The 18367-nt window shown below is 46.2% G+C and overlaps 1 protein-coding gene across 2 annotated transcripts in view; it reads left to right on the top strand.

The window, feature by feature from the left end:
• The window catches only part of LOC146183174 (uncharacterized), a 124251-nt gene that overhangs the window by 415 nt on the left and 105469 nt on the right, over window positions 1–18367 (top strand). The window lies entirely within an intron of this gene.

Raw genomic sequence — 18367 nt, 5'->3', positions numbered from 1 at the left:
ACAGTACACGGCGCCTTGCATTCCGTCGAAGCGATACGCGGCCAGCCTTCGGGATCAGTAGTCGATCGCCCTAACCACTGATCCAGTCACCCACCGCGCATGGTTTCATAATATTTTGGCGAGCTGCGCGCAGTGGTAGCATGTTAAAGACACACAAGCGAAAACAACTTGTGTACTGAGGATCAAAATTGTCACGTCTTTTGAAGAGTGTCTGCATGTAGTGTGCATGCGTCTTTGTTGCCTCTCATAATTAATTTCAGGCGTACCGTTTAGTTGCAGTTTGCGCCCGATTCATTTGACCCTAGTAAAATTTGACCAACCTGTTGGTCGCAGTGCTTTATTTACATGACTCCTCCCGGCTGAGAACTATAACGCTCCGCGTTTTTCAGATGTGAACGATGTTTATTGTGTTTGTGAAAGGCTGGTTCAAGTTCAAGTGATTGAGCGAACTCTGCGGCGGCTGGCAGCCATAGAGCGGAACATTTCCAACGTGCTGGAACTGCATCTCTCTCGCAGCTCTAACCACCGCGAAAGCTAAAAGCAGGCTTTGCGTCTCCGCGGCAGAAATCGCTAGCGTTCTTGCTTGCATATGAAACAGCCTTAAGGCTCAGAAGACTTTTCAAGAAATTTCTGCGCTACGCTATACACAGACACACAAGAAAGCAGGAAACACGTACACAGGACAAGCGCGCACTGACAACTATGGTTTATTCATACATGTTAAACCAGCTAGCCCCCATTGCTGCTTTGCCCAAAAGACATTGTTTCATTTGTTTCTCCTACTGTCTTCTCAGCTGGAGCCTGGAGTAAGGTATAAAGTTTTTTTTTTTTTTTATATTAAGGGTTGGGGTGCGCTAGCTTTCATTTGTTGAAGGTGTAGGCAGCTACCACCTTTCAGTGCCTTCAGTGCTCCTTTAGAGTTTTTGTGACTGATGCTCCCATTTGGTCTTCCTGAGCTCAACAGGTTGTTTGTGGTAAAGCTTTCAATTTACATCCTTGAAAACAGGGACTGCATTGTCACTAAAGGCAACAAAGGAACACTGTAAGCATTTTTTTTTCTTTTTGATATTCGATAGCTTGAATATTGTTCCCTAAGGCCAAATTAATGACATCTTCCTGTATTCAAAACGGAAAGCTGTGCAGTCATCTGTGCTGTCGTTTTTTCTCTCAAAACATTGTCATTACTTTGTTTATACTGCCATTTTCCTTCCCCTCGGACCTCAAATGTCCACCCCTCAAAATATTTTGGGGAAGAGTTTTCTTTTACAGTTTCTTGGAAGGAACTGCTGACAATGAAAATCGTTCCATCTTGTACAGTGGGATCATATCATAAGGTGAAATACTGTTCGACACATCAAGTGCAGGGACCTCTTTCATGTTTGGCCTAGCTCTCTTTGTGACATGCAATTGGCTTGCACAGGGTTTCTTACATACTGGCATAGAATTACATTAATTTCTATGCATCGGTAATTGCTGTTATTGCTCGATAGAAAACTTCTATTTGACATGTCAGCTATGACTGGCTGTTTGCTTGGACAGTACTCGCTGGTAGTGGCAGTAAATGTTGGTTTATTTGAGTGCTTTGTTATAATTCAAAGCTTGCCAGATTTGTTCTTGGGAAATGTCTTTCTGCTCATTGAGCGATTTATATATTTCGGTATTGACATTGTTTGCCAAAATTCAAGTAGCACTTGCTGTGGCTGAGTATCACCACTGGTGCTCATAGTGGGGCTGGATCATGAGCAGTAGGGTTATCCATTGAGAAGCATAAGGTGTCTGGAAAACCTCCTTGGTATTCCATGAAAACCTCTGGCAACCTCTTTGTAGTGGGGATCTTTGGAAAGAAAAATGAGCATTGCTGGGCTGCTGGCAGCAACTTTCTTTGACTGTCATGACGACCATGATTTTTTATAACTGTGGTTGTGAGCCGAGTATCCACGATGACAGTCAATGTTGTGTTTTGAAGTGAAAGCCTCACTACCTGTGTCAAACTGCAGCTTCGCGTGGCTCCACATAGCCTAGTCCTGCGCATGCGTGTAACGTCACAACCAAGGCCAGCTGTGCTGGCCCCCTCGCCAGTGCGACTCCACCTCATTAAAAAAAAAAATCCACCGGGAATCGAACCTTCATCCCTTAGATCCTCAGCCGAGCGCTTTACCACTGCGTCTCGCCCCTGATTGTGAAAAGCTCTTCATAATTCCTCATGTCTATCGTGAGCCAATGGCTTGGCGCCACATTTGAATGCATCAAATACTAAATAGTGAAGTCAGTCAATTAGCGTGACATTGAGATGTATCAAATACTAAATAATTAAATCAATTAAGCTGACGTCACGCAACCTGAAGTCGAGCCAAAAAAGGGGCATAGGAAGGGATTTGCATGCAGTTTGAAAGTACTAAAGACTAAAATAGTTAAGTCAGTCAGATAGGGTGACGTCAAGGATGTGATGCCATGCAACCGGAAGTAGAGCTGAAAAAGGGCATAGGAAGGGATTGGCGCGCAGTTTGAAAGTACAGAACAGAAACAGAAGAGAAACGCTCGGTCACCCGCTGCTAATGCTTTCGCTCCATATTTGGTTCAGCAGCGTTGAACCCTTGTAATTTTTTATTGTGATGAGGGATTCCTGAGATGTAACCTGAGGGGCATAGACCTCTTCATTCTTCAGCTTTTTGTCTGTGCTCCTGACCTTTGTAATGAAGTCAAATAAATTGATTTCATATTCTAATAACCTGCATTTTCCTAATGGAGCAGAGTTCCTAATCCTCCAGTGTTATGGTCCTGTATCATTCTTGCAAGTTCGTTTTGGGAATTCTCATGGTTTATTTTGGAGGTGACATTCACTGAAGTTCCAGTGTCAACTTAGAACCTTATGGACTATGATTCATCACCATCTTGACTACACCCACTGCAGGGCTAACACATCTCCCACACCTCTACAATTAACCTGGTCCTGTGCCAGCTGCATTCACATAGTCCTTGAAAACTTTCTAATCTCATCTGTCCACCTAAATTTCTGCAACTTCCTGAATATGTTTCCGTTACCTTGGAATCCAGTCTTATCCTTAGTGACCATCAGTTACTTTGCCTGGATTTTGACTATAATTTCATTAATTTATTTGTTCTCAGAGTCGCTCTGTATGCTTCCTGTCTCTTAGCGTTACACCTACCATTTTCCATTCCATAGCTCTCTGCACTGTTCTTAACTTTAAGTTGAAAGCTTTTAGTTCGTCCTCACGTTTCTGACCCATGAGTGCTCTTAAGAAAGCTGTTATGTACTTTCTTATTTAGGGATGCTGGTAAGCTCTCATTTTTCCTCGGTCTCAATCTGATTCTTCTAGTTATTTCTCTTTCGTGGACCAGATCTCTGGCCATTATTTGTTTCATACCCTTGTCACACGGTCATTTTCGAAGGCAATTGAGTCGATAGCCTTCAAGATTTTCAATCGCGATTGAACTCGAAGGTGTTGTACCGCTGTTGCACGACAAAACTCGAAGGCTGTTGAAATAGTTCTGGTGTTTGGCCCCAAACTTTTTTTGCTGCCACTATCGTTGCTTTCGATTTTGTTTAAAGAGCTAAAATCTCTCATTAAATGTAAAATGTAATTGTTAGCTTTTTTAGTAACTGCAGGTGTTTAGTTGTTATTAAAGGACAACTTTGTTGTTTTTTGTTTGAAACATGATGTTCATATGCTTGTGCTTTTCATTGTGTTTGCTTCTCTCGGGGGCACAGGTTACAGTGGTAGTGAGTACAAAAATAATGCACCTTAAAAAGAACGATGCTATTTTTGAATTATTACTCACACTAATATTTTACTGCGTAAATTAAAGATATAAAATAATAAAGCTTGCTCATGTGTCTGTATCGTTAACACGTTGAGCACGAGAGTGCACGTGGCGCTCCTCGAGGCTGCAGAACATTACTTCAGTCTTCTGCATATTAATTTTTAGGCCTACCATTCTGCTTTGCATGTGTAGGTCAGCAATCATCCTTTCAACTCATTCCTTTAGTTGCTCAGCAAGGCAACTGTTATCAGCTAATCACAGATTACTTAAGGTGTTTGCCATCAATCCTTTTTCTTAACTCTTCTTAGTACAGGTAGGGTGGTTAGAATGGGAGGTGTGAAGGCTCTGGCACTTCCCTTCGGCTGCTCGTGACCCCCTTGCGCACCGATGCCGCCAGGGGGATTCTGGCGCTGCTGCTAGCGGTAAGCTTCAGTCGCGTCTGCCCGCGCCTCGGCCGAGCCGTAGCAGTTGTCAGTTGCTCTGTGTTCGCATTTCGTTTCGTTGGCTTTGTCACCTGTTTCGAAGTGCTTATTGCAGTGTTTTCACTTGCAAGGGCAATATGTACTCCTTGGATGCCTCCAGCAGAGGCTATCCAAGGAGTGGATTTTGGGGGCCCTTTATATCAATCGGTATTATTTTAAAAGAAAGCTGGCCAATCGGCCCTTGAAAACGAACTCATACATTCAATCTGACGCGCTTGTATGCAAAAGTTGTGGCATATATTCAGCAGTCAATTGGCGATGTGCCACAGATTGGTTGTTCTGAGCATTCGGCTGCCCTGACAGCATCAGTTATGCGTTTTTATTGCCGCTCACGAGGGTTTCCTTTTTCTTTAAAGAAGGGGGGGGGGGGGGGGGGGCAACTTTTGAACTGTTAGATAGATTTCGATAAAATTTTCAGGAATGATGGCTTATCTTCCTTCGATTAGAATATATTCGAAGTTTTATCACTATAGCGCAAGGAAAAAAAAAATGTTGTAGCTATCACGATGAGCATAATTAAGTGCGTCAGCTTATAGAAATAATTCAAAAATCGTCCCGTTCATGTTAGATAACTTCTAGGTGCTTTATTGTGCAGGATAAGACAAATTTCAGGTTTTTATGACATTCTTGTAAAAGTTCGTGCACTTTAAAAATGGACTTCATTTTTTTGTTGTCATTGCATGTTGCATATTTGACAACTTTTTTTCTTATGGTATAAGTAAGAGTCTTCCCAACAAAATTTTACTTCAAAAACCACCTTCAAAGCAGCCTTTGGTGGAAGAGTTAAGATATGGTAGTTTTCTTGACTAAAGTGCTCTTGCAAAAAGTGCAAACTGAGAAAAATGAGTTAGATTCAAAACACACTAATCAAGTTTAGGGCCTAAATTAATATTTAAAAGTTGTCTAGCTGGTGCATACGTTGAGCTGTCCTTGTCAACAGGACACTGCTCTGTGGCGATTGCTTCAAGTTGCTTTTTTTTATTGGCGCGTTTTCTGCGCTCTTGAAATTGTTTGCTTGGTTGTTGCCAGGCGTGGATCTTCATCTAGGCTCCTTATTCTATCTCCAGCTTGTCAGGTACTCTGGTTAGCCAGGCTCTCAGTGGTGCCAGAGCAGTGTTTGAGGGTTACATGCTCCATTTTAGTAAAGAAAGAAAAAAGCTTCCATTTCCGTTTACCAGCCAATCAACTGTTGCCACATATGGCCCAAAATTTGCTTTTTTTTTTCTGTTTTTTTTTTTTTTTTTTGTAGCTGTCTGCCGTAACCTTGATAGGTCTTTTTGCTATAGAGCGCGAAAAATTAAGCATTCTAACTTGGCAATGCACTCTGTGCAGCTTCTTGCCCACTATGTGGCTGTATCTTGAAATCATTGTTCATAGATGCTTTCGGGGATGAGTGCACCCCATCTTGCAAAAATAATAATTATAATTTTTGCATTTTGCATGCGACAACCAAACTTGGTGAGAAGTTTCTTTATACACGCAAATCCAAAATTTAAAAAACTTCTTTTTTTTTTTTTTTTGGTGAAAATCCTTATTTCAGCCCCGCATCCCCCATTCAGGGTAATCGGGAGGAAAGTTAGAAATAACGGAAAACACGAAAACCTGGCTATTGTAGATCAAATTTTTCCCATTTATCTGACTTGTAAATAAACAAACAATTTCATGACTATATAATATATATGTGTTACTTTACTGTCTACAATCGTAGAAGTATCTTGTATGAGTGTCATATGATGGTGTGCATGCTACAGGTTTGGAAGCAGTGCCAAAGTATTTTTTTTTTTTTACATTCAGCCACCCTCATGAATGCGAGTGCTGTTTCGAGGTCCTACATCATGCATTAGAACCTTCTCTCCCCATTGTGGTGGCTTCGAGTTTTGTCGTGCAACAGCAGTACAACACCTTCGAGTTCAATCGCGATTGAAAATCTTGAAGGCTATCGACTCAATTGCCTTCGAAAATGACGGTGTGACAAGGGTATAAAACAGATAATTGCCACAGATCTGGAACCAAGCACCAAAGTTGCCTGTGTACAGTGCGATGTCAGCATGCGCTAAGGAACGCCTGATAGTCGAAATTATTCCGACACTGTTTCACAAAATGGGCCCTCACAAAACGTTTTTGGGTCCAGCTATTCTCCAATGCAAAACAGACGTTAAAAGTGGGCTGGGGCCCATAAAACGGCGCATTTCTAAGAAATAATGATGTGGGCTAATGAAACATTGTTTTATGGTGAAAATCCATTCTTCGACATGTAATGAAAGTGAGTAATAACCGAAATGAGCATATTTTCTCCTCTGGTTGTATTAATGAAGCAGACGCGATGCGCCCATTTAGGCTGCGCGCCTTACTGCGTCTCTGCCATCAGCACCGCCAAGTGGCATCGGCGTGCTGTGGGGCCAGACTTCAGCAGCTGATTTTCAAACCTCCCTATTCTAGCCACCCTAGTACAGGTCTCTGAATAATTCCTTTAAGCAACTAACAGTTGATTGATTATTATTGTCAAAGTGTGCTAATTGGGAAACACGAAAGAACAAGACGTGGCACAAGCGTAGACTTACAACTGTTTTATTACTTATCTATGGAACATTTTCATACAGAAATGAAATCATATGACTATTTCCACATTGCCACTTGCCTCGCATTTGTACTCTGTCATCCTTATCACGGTTTCAGTGAGCGTGACCGATGGTGAGCTTACATATGGTCACTTCTCTGCTGTCAATATCAAAAAAGCTTTCACAATTTTCTATTCGATTCTCCCCTTTTCTTTGCCTGCTATTACGGTTTTGTCAAACAAAACGGTAGTTTGTGCAAGCAAAAGTGCAAACCTTTGTTTCACAAAATAGTCAAAAGTTGAAACTTGCTTCAACTATTGGAAGCCCAGACACCTGCCGACACCTGTCCAAAGGAGGAGACTGCACTGTGTACCTGCTGCGGTATCGCCCATCGACCCATACCAACACTGTACTGTACACAGTATCTTATACAGTGAAGCCCACTTCAGAGGGACCAAACGCTGCAAGGTGCCCTTCGACCGCTGCGGCAACCCTTTCCTGAACTCTACGCCGAGGGCAATGCCCCTGGCTACCCCTGAGACAGCGCACAAGTCTGTGAGAGCATCAAGAAACCGATTTCGGTCATTTATAAAGACTTGCCGCTGCCTCGGGACAGGATGTCTCCATGACCAAAGCAGAAGCCGCTTGAGGTCTTTCCTGCTGCTCACAGCCAAAGTCTAGGAATTTTCCAAACAAGTGAGCTAGAAGCTGCAGTCTTTTCCACTTGAGGGAAAGAATTCGGAACTACGAGCTCTGTTAAGCACCAAGGATCAAGAAATTTCTGAGCTTAAGTGGGAGCTTTGACTTTCTTTAAGGCTAGAGCAGATCCCAGCAGCATCGTTGACAGGGTTGCAACCCCAGACATGTTCCAGTGTTCTCAGGGGTCCTCCTGACTCCCCCCCTCTGCCTCCTCCTCGTGTGCTATGTCAACTGTACGTACTGTTATCGCAAAACTTAAGCCAGCTAATGAGGTAGCTTCTTCTGAGCCACCAATATCAGAGCAAATTGACCTCCAGATAACGTCAATACAGTGCCTGGAACGTTCGGTGGTCTTTTTGTGCTGAAACTCGGAACCGCATGACGAATACTGCCAAGCGATTCTAAGCTATTGAACAGCATCAAAGTGCTCAAGAGGCCTCTTTCTCAACTCTAGACCCAGGTGCGCAAACATCTCCCCACAGGTTGCACTTCACATCCCACACCGTTAGTTCTTTCTGTTAGCATCCAACCTGACAGCACCTCCCAACAGCATTAGAGGGTGCAGTGGCATCACTAGGGTCACCCGCACCCGATGCAGAGGCGCCTCCTTCCCCCCCCATTTCCCCCCGTCCCTGCGTTTTAAGCACCGAATTGCAGCTTCCTTTTGATCTTCTCTGTCTTCATAATTTGCTTTGAAGTCAACTTCGCTCTGCACCCAACCATGCAGTGCGAGTGATGTGGCATTGTTTTTTTTTTAACACTAGGACGCAGCGATCGTGCCCCACGACTGATAATTCAGCTAAACATCACATCAAAAGCACATATTTCCGAAAAGGCGGTGGGCATTTCCAGGCTCATTTTTTTAGCGCTTTCTAATTTCTAATTTTAAAAACTTTGCATTTTTCAGAGAAAAAAAAAAAAAGCCCTCATAATGCACTGCGTGAACACCCTTGGCTGTATTTATTGCTCAATTCTCCTTTTAAAGAACCTGGCCATGCTAAAGGTGCCCTCCTTCTTGTTGTTGTTTTTTTTCTAGTCAGCGCATAGGGATCAGACTTGCCATTCCACTGAGCAACAGGCATTCCATGTCTTTCGGCATTTCGAAAGTGTGAGGCAGATGTGTGACTGGACCGAGGAGCAAGAAGGGCACAGGAGATAAATGAGCAAGGCGAAAGACTGCCAGGGAGATACTTCCAGTGATCCTCGCTTAGGAAAGGAGAGTGAGCTGCACATACACAAATAGAGGTGATGCGGCGGCATGGCCACCGACGGGTATTGCTAACGCGCTCCCGCACAGGGGTTTCCGATGGATATCGAGTTAATGCTGGTGTTTCCAGGGTACACGCATGTACACAGGCCTGGTCCAACATCAAAATGGTGTGGAGTCTCTGGCATAAACCAAGGCATGTATTTTCAAGCACTCGCAACAGAATAATTCATTCTATGAGATCACACTTGCTGGTCAGTGTATCAGTGGCATCAGTATGTGCCTTTTTGCATCACAATAATTAATCTCGCTGCCCCGCCCCTTACTCCCTCTCACTGCCCAGATGCACCCCCTGAGCCCTGCACCCGATGCGGACCGCACCCCCCACACTTCCTTCGCGACGCTGCTGAGCGTGTGGCAGTGAAAATGCAAAGGTTTCCACGCCCAGAGGAATCGTCTACAGCTTTCCTTGTTTATCTTGTGTCCCAGCGGAGTATCAGCCATCATAGCACTGCAGGAGACCCTGTTTCAGTTAAGCTTTGCAACTAAACCACTTACGAGCCCCCTTCCTACCCAGCCTCAAACCAGGGCCGCATTGCGAGTGCAATGCAACTTCACCACGGTCAAGCACCCTCTCGTGGATGATGTGGATAGTCTTTTGCTTTTTAACTCCTACCACTTATACGAAGCCTCTTTATTCTCAACATCTATAGCCTTTTCACGAGTCCCTCCCCCACTCCTAATGCTATAATCAAGAATGGCCTCACAGACAGCATGGGTAAACTCCCTACTGGCAATTGGCCACTTCATTGCTAACCATACCAGCTGGTGTTACCGCAACTAAGGATACAGCAGTCTGGTCCTTCGTTCAAGACAAGGAGCTCTCTCTTCTCAACATCTACTCCACTAAAATCGTGTCTATCATTCAGCACAACACAAGGCCTGATCTGACCCCCTTGAAAGACATTCGAGATGGCTGCAGGACAAATACCACCCACTCAGTAGGCAGTGATCACTGCATTCTGTGCTTGAAACTCTTCACTTCTATGAATTGTCCATGCAACCAGGCCTGTGTGGTGGATTGAGATAGGTTTCGCTGCATCTGTCGAACTGCCCCAGTGCGGACCTGGAAGGCTCGATGGCTTTTCTAACACAGGACTTGGAGTCATCTGCATCTGCTATCCTGGAGCTGGAGGGCACTTTGGCAGTGAAAGGTCGCCTTCTCCACATGTGAGAAACAAACACCAGCCTTCAAGAAAACTGGCTGGCCCAGGAGTATAGTCGGCCCCTCAAGCGCCGAATTGCAGGCCTTGTGCAAGAGATTGAAGGAGGGACCTTGCTCACCAGCAATGGGGGCAGGTCTGTGGCAGCATGAGTGGCAATCTCTGCTTTAGGCATCTGGTCACTCTTACACTACCTTCTTTATCTTGGACACACATAAGCCACACAGGGTAAGAATGTTACCCACATTCTCCATTAGCTTCTGTTGGAAAATAATACCCTCCTTCGGGCCTTAAGAGACCAGTACCTAACTATAACCCCTTCCACCCCTCTCCCTTGCACAGTCCTCCCTTGATGAGGAAATCATAGCTGAGCTCAGGGCGGCAATGCATCATGTTAGGACGACATCAGCCCCTGGGGCTGACCGAGTCATGAAAAATCCTTTAAGCACTTAAGGCCCGCTAAGAGCGATAAGGCGAAAGCCTTTGGGGTTAGTTCTACTGTAGCGTTTATTTGACAGAACCCTGCTGATCACACAGTGTAGGACAGCGGCTTCTTCCGCGCTGGATTCGAGGTGAGTAGCTCCACTTGGCGATGGTGCACGCTCGTTGCGCAGCTTGATCTTCACAGCTGGTAGCAGATGGCGCGTGCCACGCTCTCTCCTGGAGACCGGGGTGAAGGCGTCATCTTCGCAACCCTATGTTGCCATGGAGACGGCAGGAATGCTAGACAAGGAGAACTAAGATATGTTTTTCATGTGCCTGATATGGCGTAGTCGGTTAACACGCTTAGCTGGTGATCGCAAGGGTAGGAGTACGACTCCTGACAGAGGATGATTTTTTTTTTCTTAAAGGTAGGCAGAACCCCACAAATATCCTGCAGAATCTCGCGGATACATTTTGTCAACGCCATATTTTCATTATGACCCTAGTAAGGCTTTAGCCTTAAAACTAGGTGCTTTTTAACTTGGATGGTTCATTTACTTTTGCGTCTGTTCTTTAAGCACTTTTGTCATTCCAAAAGAATTCAGAAATTGGACGCCTCTTACATTGCGATAATATTAGTTTTGAGAGATGAGGCAGTTATAGACCTCTTCATGGTGCATGGCATGGAGGAAGGAAACAACTTAGGAGAGGCCCTTGCCATTCCCAATGCATTGGTGAAAGTGTGGCGGAAGTGACGTTAAATTTAGGCTTAGCCAAGTCGGGCCATTAGCAACAGCATCGCTGTTGCTATGAAAACTCGGGCCACTAGCAACAACGTTGCTAAGGGCCCGAGGTATGTGAGCGGCGCGGAGGAAGAAAATGCGGAGGGTAAAGGAGGAGGAGCGACATTGTGGCATCCGGTCTCGGTGCGGCCGCGCTGGCTTAAAAAAAAGTGACGTCAGGGCCTCTCTTAAGTTTTTCCTTCCTCCATGGTGCATGGGAACCCTTACAGCCAAGTGGACATACGTCCGCATCTCATCTATCCTCTCCCCTCCCTGGTGAACTGCTTGATGTAAGGAATTTGATAGTAATGATAGTATCTAAGCTCCTGTTAGTAGCAGGGGTGTTGCTCCATTCTGCTCCAAACTGGCTGCCTTGATGTTCTGTTGTGGTTGGCAGCGTTTTGTCTCTTGGATTAGCACAGAGACAGAAAAAAAATGACTATACCACCTGTGTCGTCCTTTCTATTTTGTTCCGTCCAGGCGTCTAAGCGCTTGTCAATCACAGTGATATCAGCATCAACTTGCCAGACAGCTTGTCCTCTATGTTCTGCCGTCAAATTTAGTAGAACACGGGTTTTTGCCGCACAGTGGGCCATTAATGATATTGCCTACAGAAAGTGATTCTGTGCAGTTCGATTAAGTGAACGTGAGGAGCACAGCAGAGCGGTGGCAGTGGGTTGACACTCCCTCATAGCCATTGGGGCAGAAAAATTGCCAGTGACACTAGCGGCCCTGTTTTTTTTGACGGTTAACATTCGGATTGCTAAAATGCTTTTGTACCCACCCAAGCTTTTAGAACTAGATATTTAATGCATTAAATTTCTATATTTTGCGATTACCAGCAATGAAAAGATTATTAGTAGTGTGTATGATAGTCAAAAACGTCAGATTTCACTGGCAATTGAAGTGGACTGGTACTGGCCCCAAGATTCCGCAAGGAACTTTTGCCGCAGCAAGCCAATCTGATCTACCATATTTACTCACATAATGCTCACACTTTTTTTCGCGGAAAATTTATGCTAAGTTGGGGGGTGCAATAATTATGTGGGGAAAATGTTCGAGCAAATGTTTTGGAGCGCTAAATAGGTGCGAATCGGGATTCTTAGGTCAGCTATTGTAACTATAACCAAAACATTACTTTCAAGCAGAACTTACCCTTGTTATAAAAGTACAGGGTCGCCAAAAGCACAGATTGCTAAAGCACTTTATTTGCACCACGCAGCCTCATCATCACTCCCCGCGTTTTGTGGTATAATGCTCACAGCAGACCATGCAGTCCTACTCTTGATCCGAGTCCGTATCGACACTGCAATCGCTTTCTCTAGTAGCGCACTACACATAACTCGTTGACGCCGAAGTGCCTGCTGGCAGTGCAGTTGCTATGCTGTAGCCCGTACTCGCAAGCTTTCAGTCTAAAAGTAGCTGTATAACTTGCGTACCGCCCCACCGCGATGCGGCACCAAGAACACGGTAGACGGCTAAACAAAGCAAGTAACACGGACTGAACGAAGGAACAATGACGAGATGCGGACACTTCACAAAATGGCGACGACTACACGCATCTTGGGGGTAAAAAAAAAAAGACTAGCATAGCCGATGATGATGATTACCCGAGCACGCTATCGCAGCCGAGCAAGAGGCCAGCTAGGTTCAGTAGTGCTCCAAAGATGGCGCTTGTTACTACTAGCAGACGACTCTCGCGGTGGTAATATTGGTGGTGCGATGATTATGCGAAGAAAAAAGAAAATCTGATTTTTGACGCCCAATGTTGGGGGTGCGAACATTACGCGAGTGCAAGCATTATGCAAGTAAATACTGTATTATGGGAGCGTGCACGTTGGGAGCGCCTACTGTACTCGTACCTCTTGTGCTGTCTACGGTTCATTTATTGGTACTTTTTGTAGCGAAAGCTACACTAGGCTAGTACAGCGCGTTTAACGGAGCTGGGCAGAGGCCACTACTGTGTATGGGCTGTAAGGAGGAGGAGAAGGGCAGCAGCATTCCAGCAGATGCGCGCGCCGGCGGGGAGAGGAGAAGGGTTGTTTCTGCACTGCGAATGCACGCGCTGCCGCAGAGAGCTGATCGAGTAGAGCAGGAAAGCATCTGCCGGCATCACATGCCACGGCATAAAAGTGGATTCTGCCTGGAACTCTGCTTTCAACAGAACGCCTGCAGCTAAAGCTTTCGCTCTAAATTCGGTTCATCAGTGTTGAACCCCTCTAATTTTTATCATGTGCTGCTCTCATCCAGCGCTTTGCATGTACCCACCTCTCATGTGTATCGGTTGTCTTGTAGCAGCTCAGCCACCCATTCTCAAAACTAGCAAAACCTGCCTTGGCATGGAGTGTGCCCATGAAAGCAGCCACATACTGGCCTGGCAGGAACAGAAAACATCCTGCATGAAGGACATGCTTTATTCGAACAGTTATCACTCTCGTCAGTGTAGGCACAAAAACGCTTGTGTGTGAGTATCATGGCAACAGCAATTATACGTATGTGCTAAAGAACAGGCTAGACCTCATGAACCTACTGCATGTACGCATTTTCACTGTAATCATGCTAACAAATTTTTTAGAAGAAGTATACAAAAAACATTCACCCAACTAAGGCATAGCAAAACACTCTAGAAGTTCCATTGTAGCGACTTCAAGCAGCAGTCACTGGCGTAATACCTGTGTTACAAGGGCAGTTTCGACTGCCGTTCAAATTACAGTTCAGCTTTTCAGCTGATGTTGAACTGAACGGCAGTCACCTGCAGTTACACGGAACATATAGTGAAACTCAGTTGTGTCCAAGAATCACATGATCCTGCCACGTGCATGCAGTTTTGATATTTTGATAAAAAAAATGATTATTTTTAATTATATGGGAGAAAACCTGGGCCAGGGGGCGCTGCGCCGCTCTGTGCGTCGGCGCCCTTCATGGAGACCCCGTCAAAACTTGCGCGCAACGCGGCTGCGTCGTCTGCTCCCCGCCACATCGAAAAGCATGTTGTCGTCTGCTCCGCGCTGCTTTCCAGCACGTGTTTGCGCGCGCGCGCTCAGTTGTTTCTCTCCTCCGGCCGCGTTCTGGCCGCCGTCGCACTCCAACAAAGGGGGAAAAAAAAAAACTGGAATGAAAAAGTGACACCGCGCTTTTTCGCAGAACTTGTGTGGAAACGGTAACGGGATGGTTGTCGGCTTTTTTTTGTTCGGTATCTCGTACCGCTCGTATCTCGCACCTCTGTTTGTAACTGGCGGTGCCGCAGCAGCCATCGCTGAACCAAGTCTGCCTTAAGAAACAGATATACGCCATTAATGCCATCACTTGGCGCTTATAAAGGAAAAACACATAGGTCAATCGTTCTATCCTCATACGCGATTCTGCTTCGGGAGCTCAAAACTGCGCATTCGCTAGAGGAGATAACTGAACTAGGTATTGCACAGCGTAGCTGTGGAGATAAGAATACAAAGGTTTCTGTGGAGAGATGTCCCCGCCTGCATGGAAAGTCGTCAGGCATTTCCTCGCTGTTCGTCTTGTGGAGAGAGGAAACTGCCGCAAAAATGGCATGCCTCGGCTTCTCGTCGGTGACCTAGGTCGTTAAGAAACCCCTCATCATTAAAGGTAGATAGGTCATTGATTTCGGATGTCAGCGCCGCAGCAGCGAACTCCCCCTGACCGCTGTCAGCAGGAACCAAAGGGTAAGGCGGCATGCTTTGTGCCTTTGTAGGGAACGCGTCCTAAACGCGCCGAAAGCAGCATCGCCTAAAACGTCTGTCCCCAAAGAGTTGAATAGGCCCCTTTCAAGTGAGCATTCCCAAATCGAAAGGAAGCTCCCCAACCAGATCCCGGAGCACTCTTCACTGTGTACACACGTATCAGTACTCAATGAGAAGGCTGGACCCTTCAATCTCTGAACATGGACAAAGACATCAAGAGGTGCTGCCTCAAGTCCTTCAAAATACCTGTCGCTTGCCTCTGCCTTCAAGTAGCGAATTCGCGTTCATGTTTTCTTTTTTTAATGTCTGATCCTGCCAACAAGCGCTCTATGAAAACAATGCCCACGACGATCAAATAATAATTTCTCGCTTTTGAAAGCACCGATAAAAAACATGCTTCCAGCCAGCCTCTATTTCGCCGGGGCACAGAAAAAAGAAAAATGAAGAAACCCCACTAGCAAAGAGTGCCGGCTTTGAACGCGCAGACGCGCGTCCATCCCCCCTCGTCCTCACTCTCCTTCTCCCGCTCAGCGTGCACGTGCGGCTGCCTGTTGCACGCGCTCCCGAGCGAGCGGGCTGCGCAGACTCCGCAGACAGCCGTGCTCAGCGCGGGCGCGGATGCGCGTAGGTTTTGTAGTTCCTCTCCGCTCTGCTAGAAACCAAGCGCTGGCGTCGTGAAGCAAACTCCAGCTTTGGTTCCCTATAAATAACTTTATGCAGTATTTGCACGCTTTATATTGTTGAATTGCACTTTTTACGCTCGTTTTTTCTTTCGCGTATGCCACTGAACTCGACACAGCGCCAAGTCGATCCACTTGAGGCAAGTCTGGCTTCGCTGCTTAATCATCGTTTTTTTTTTTATGCCGCTTCGCGCGCTTGTGTTTTGACACTCATTTCAATAGTTAAAGTCGCAGACGTTAGCTAGGGCAACAACCGTCCGTGTGATGCGAGGTCACATAGTGGTTGGAAATGCTGCCGATTCAACCAGTGCGGCGTGTCTGCGGACAGCAGTCTTGTCAGTTGACTGGTTCAACTGTGACCGCCGACCTCAGTTGAACTGAACTGCAGTCGAGATTTCAACTGAAGTTGGCGCTGCCATGTAAGATCGCTAAATGCAGTTCAGTTCAACTGACTGCCAACTGCACTGCCATTGAAAACGCCCGTGCAACAAGGGTATAAGGTAGCTGACTGCTTCATTATCGGTTACGGTATTATATGGAGTGGGAAAAATACCTGTAGTAATAGGAGCTGTACAAGAACTCGTGTTATCCTTAGTAGCCGGTACTGTTGCACAGCTTCTTACCACAGGCACATCGTGTTGCTTGCACTTCTCCCTTTCAAAAAGCCTCTTGATGACCCATGGTAGTTAGAAGTGGTTGCGCACACTGCCTGCTGACGCTGTGTCCACCAGCATTTCAAATAGATGAGAGCAAGTGTATGTCACGTGAACAGAGAATGTTTTCGCAACTAATTCCTTACATGTGCATGTAGCTCATTTCGAAATTAACCTGAGAATGTACTTAATTTATTGTGCCCCAGGCTTCTTCAGTTTAGGATATTATAATAATATTAGATGCAGCGTAAGCTGTGTTTAGCCCCAGCTGCCGGTGCTCTAGCATCATTCCGACTGTGGTGGCTCCTATAGTGTTGATGTGAAGCTGCAACATGCCACCGCACTGGCGGTGGCATGCTGTGACTTGTGTGTACATGCTGTAGGGGCTGCTAACGATTGCAGCCTATCAGTGGCAATTATAATGCATCTCACACTGAGCCTAATACACGTAATATTGTTACGGGAAAACTCGCAGATGTAGCCGCGACAGTTCGCCGTCAGGGACACACACTACAAACTTTACCTAGCTTCAGCATCGTCGTTCCCCACACCACACCAGCATAGTGTCTTTGTCGTCTCTGGACTGCATACTGTAGCAATACCCCCGTGGGAGAAGTAGTGTCCTGGTGTGTGCTACACAGGTGAGCGCGAATGATAGGGTTTATGATGGGCGACATGCACACCTTCTGGGTGCGGTGTGTAAGGAAATTTGGGATGTAGGGGTGTGATTTTGTAGGTCACTTTGGTGAGTTGCTGCAAGACATGGTAAGGGCGCGTGTAGCAAGGCAGAAGTTTCTCACACATGCCCACACATAGGGCCGGGAGCCAGAGTACGAGGGAGCCAGGAGGGTAGCGGATGTCAGGGTGGTGAGGGTCATAACTACTTTTGAGTGCGCTAGGACACGCTGAGCCAGTCAAGCAATATGGCGGGCTGCATCAGTGTGAGCAATGGCACGAGACGCTAACTGCAGGGGGAATCGTCAAGAGGCAGTATTGAAGAGGAGTGGAGTAAGGGGTTGTGGCCGAAAAATAAAGAAGGGAGGATATTCGGTGGTATCATGACGGGAGGAGATAGGTGATTGTTGTGAAAGGTGAAGAGATGTCCCAGCCACGATGATTGTCTGAAATATAATTGACAGCATGTCATTCAGTGTGCGATTAAGGTGCTCTGTAAGACCGTTTGTGAATGTGTAGGCTTTTGTGAACTTGTGACAAGTAGAGCATGAGCGGAGAAGGTCGTGAGCAAGTTGAGAAAGAGCAGTGGCCACAATCGGGGAGAAATTGACGGGGATTACCATGAATCAAGATGTCATATAGAGGAAATTTTGCAACGTAAGAGGTGCATCTGGTGAGGATAGCTCTTGTTATAGCATACAGGGTGATGTAATTGGTTGCCATGTCACTCCATTTGTTTTCAAAAGTTGATGTAGGAAAAGGCCCAAACAGGTCAAGACCAAGATGATAAAACAGCTCAGTCGGAATGGCGATTTCTTACAGGGGCTCAGCAGGATGAAGGTAGTGTGTCTTCTAGCACTGAAAAAGCTCACAAGCACGTCTCTCATAGCCTGAGTCGCTTTGGGGCGTTAAACCCCAAAAACCACCAATCAAAGCTCACAGCGGCAATAAAGACTAGGCCAGAAGAATCGCCATCGAACATTGTCATACATACGTGACACTCCCAGGCAGACATGGGCATCCTCACGAGGGTGAACCCTCATGAGGGCGTCCTCACCCTCACCTCGTGAGGATCTGACTCGGTGAGGTGAGGGCGAGGGAGGATCGGCGCTGAAAAATTTGTGAGGACGAGGGTGAGGGAGGGCAGAGGCGGTGAGGGGAGGGTGAGGGAGGGAAAGATACAGAGTTTGAGGGGCGAGGGCAAATGTTCAACGAAAGGCATAGTTTCTGCAGTACGAAAAAACGCGGCAACCCGAAAGGCAAGAGTGACAACACACGTTCTCCTCCACTATGCATGTGTTGTATAGAAAACAGATGTAATGGAACGGGACACGGGCGCTGCAGCTATAGAGGAAGCAGGAACGAAAGCCACAAAATTGCCCCGGCACTCGTGGTGAAGAAAAGTCTAAAAACGACCCTAGGAAGCTGCAGGGAGTCACCGAGAGCGATGTCGCTGCTTCCAGCCTCACAGAACACGACGGGACCGGCAAAGTACACAGGACAA

Source organism: Amblyomma maculatum, chromosome 7, assembly GCF_055883805.1.
Source record: "Amblyomma maculatum isolate TAMU_Amacu chromosome 7, ASM5588380v1, whole genome shotgun sequence".
Classification (NCBI taxonomy): Eukaryota; Metazoa; Arthropoda; class Arachnida; order Ixodida; family Ixodidae; genus Amblyomma; species Amblyomma maculatum.
This window is presented reverse-complemented; position numbering and strand designations above follow the sequence as displayed.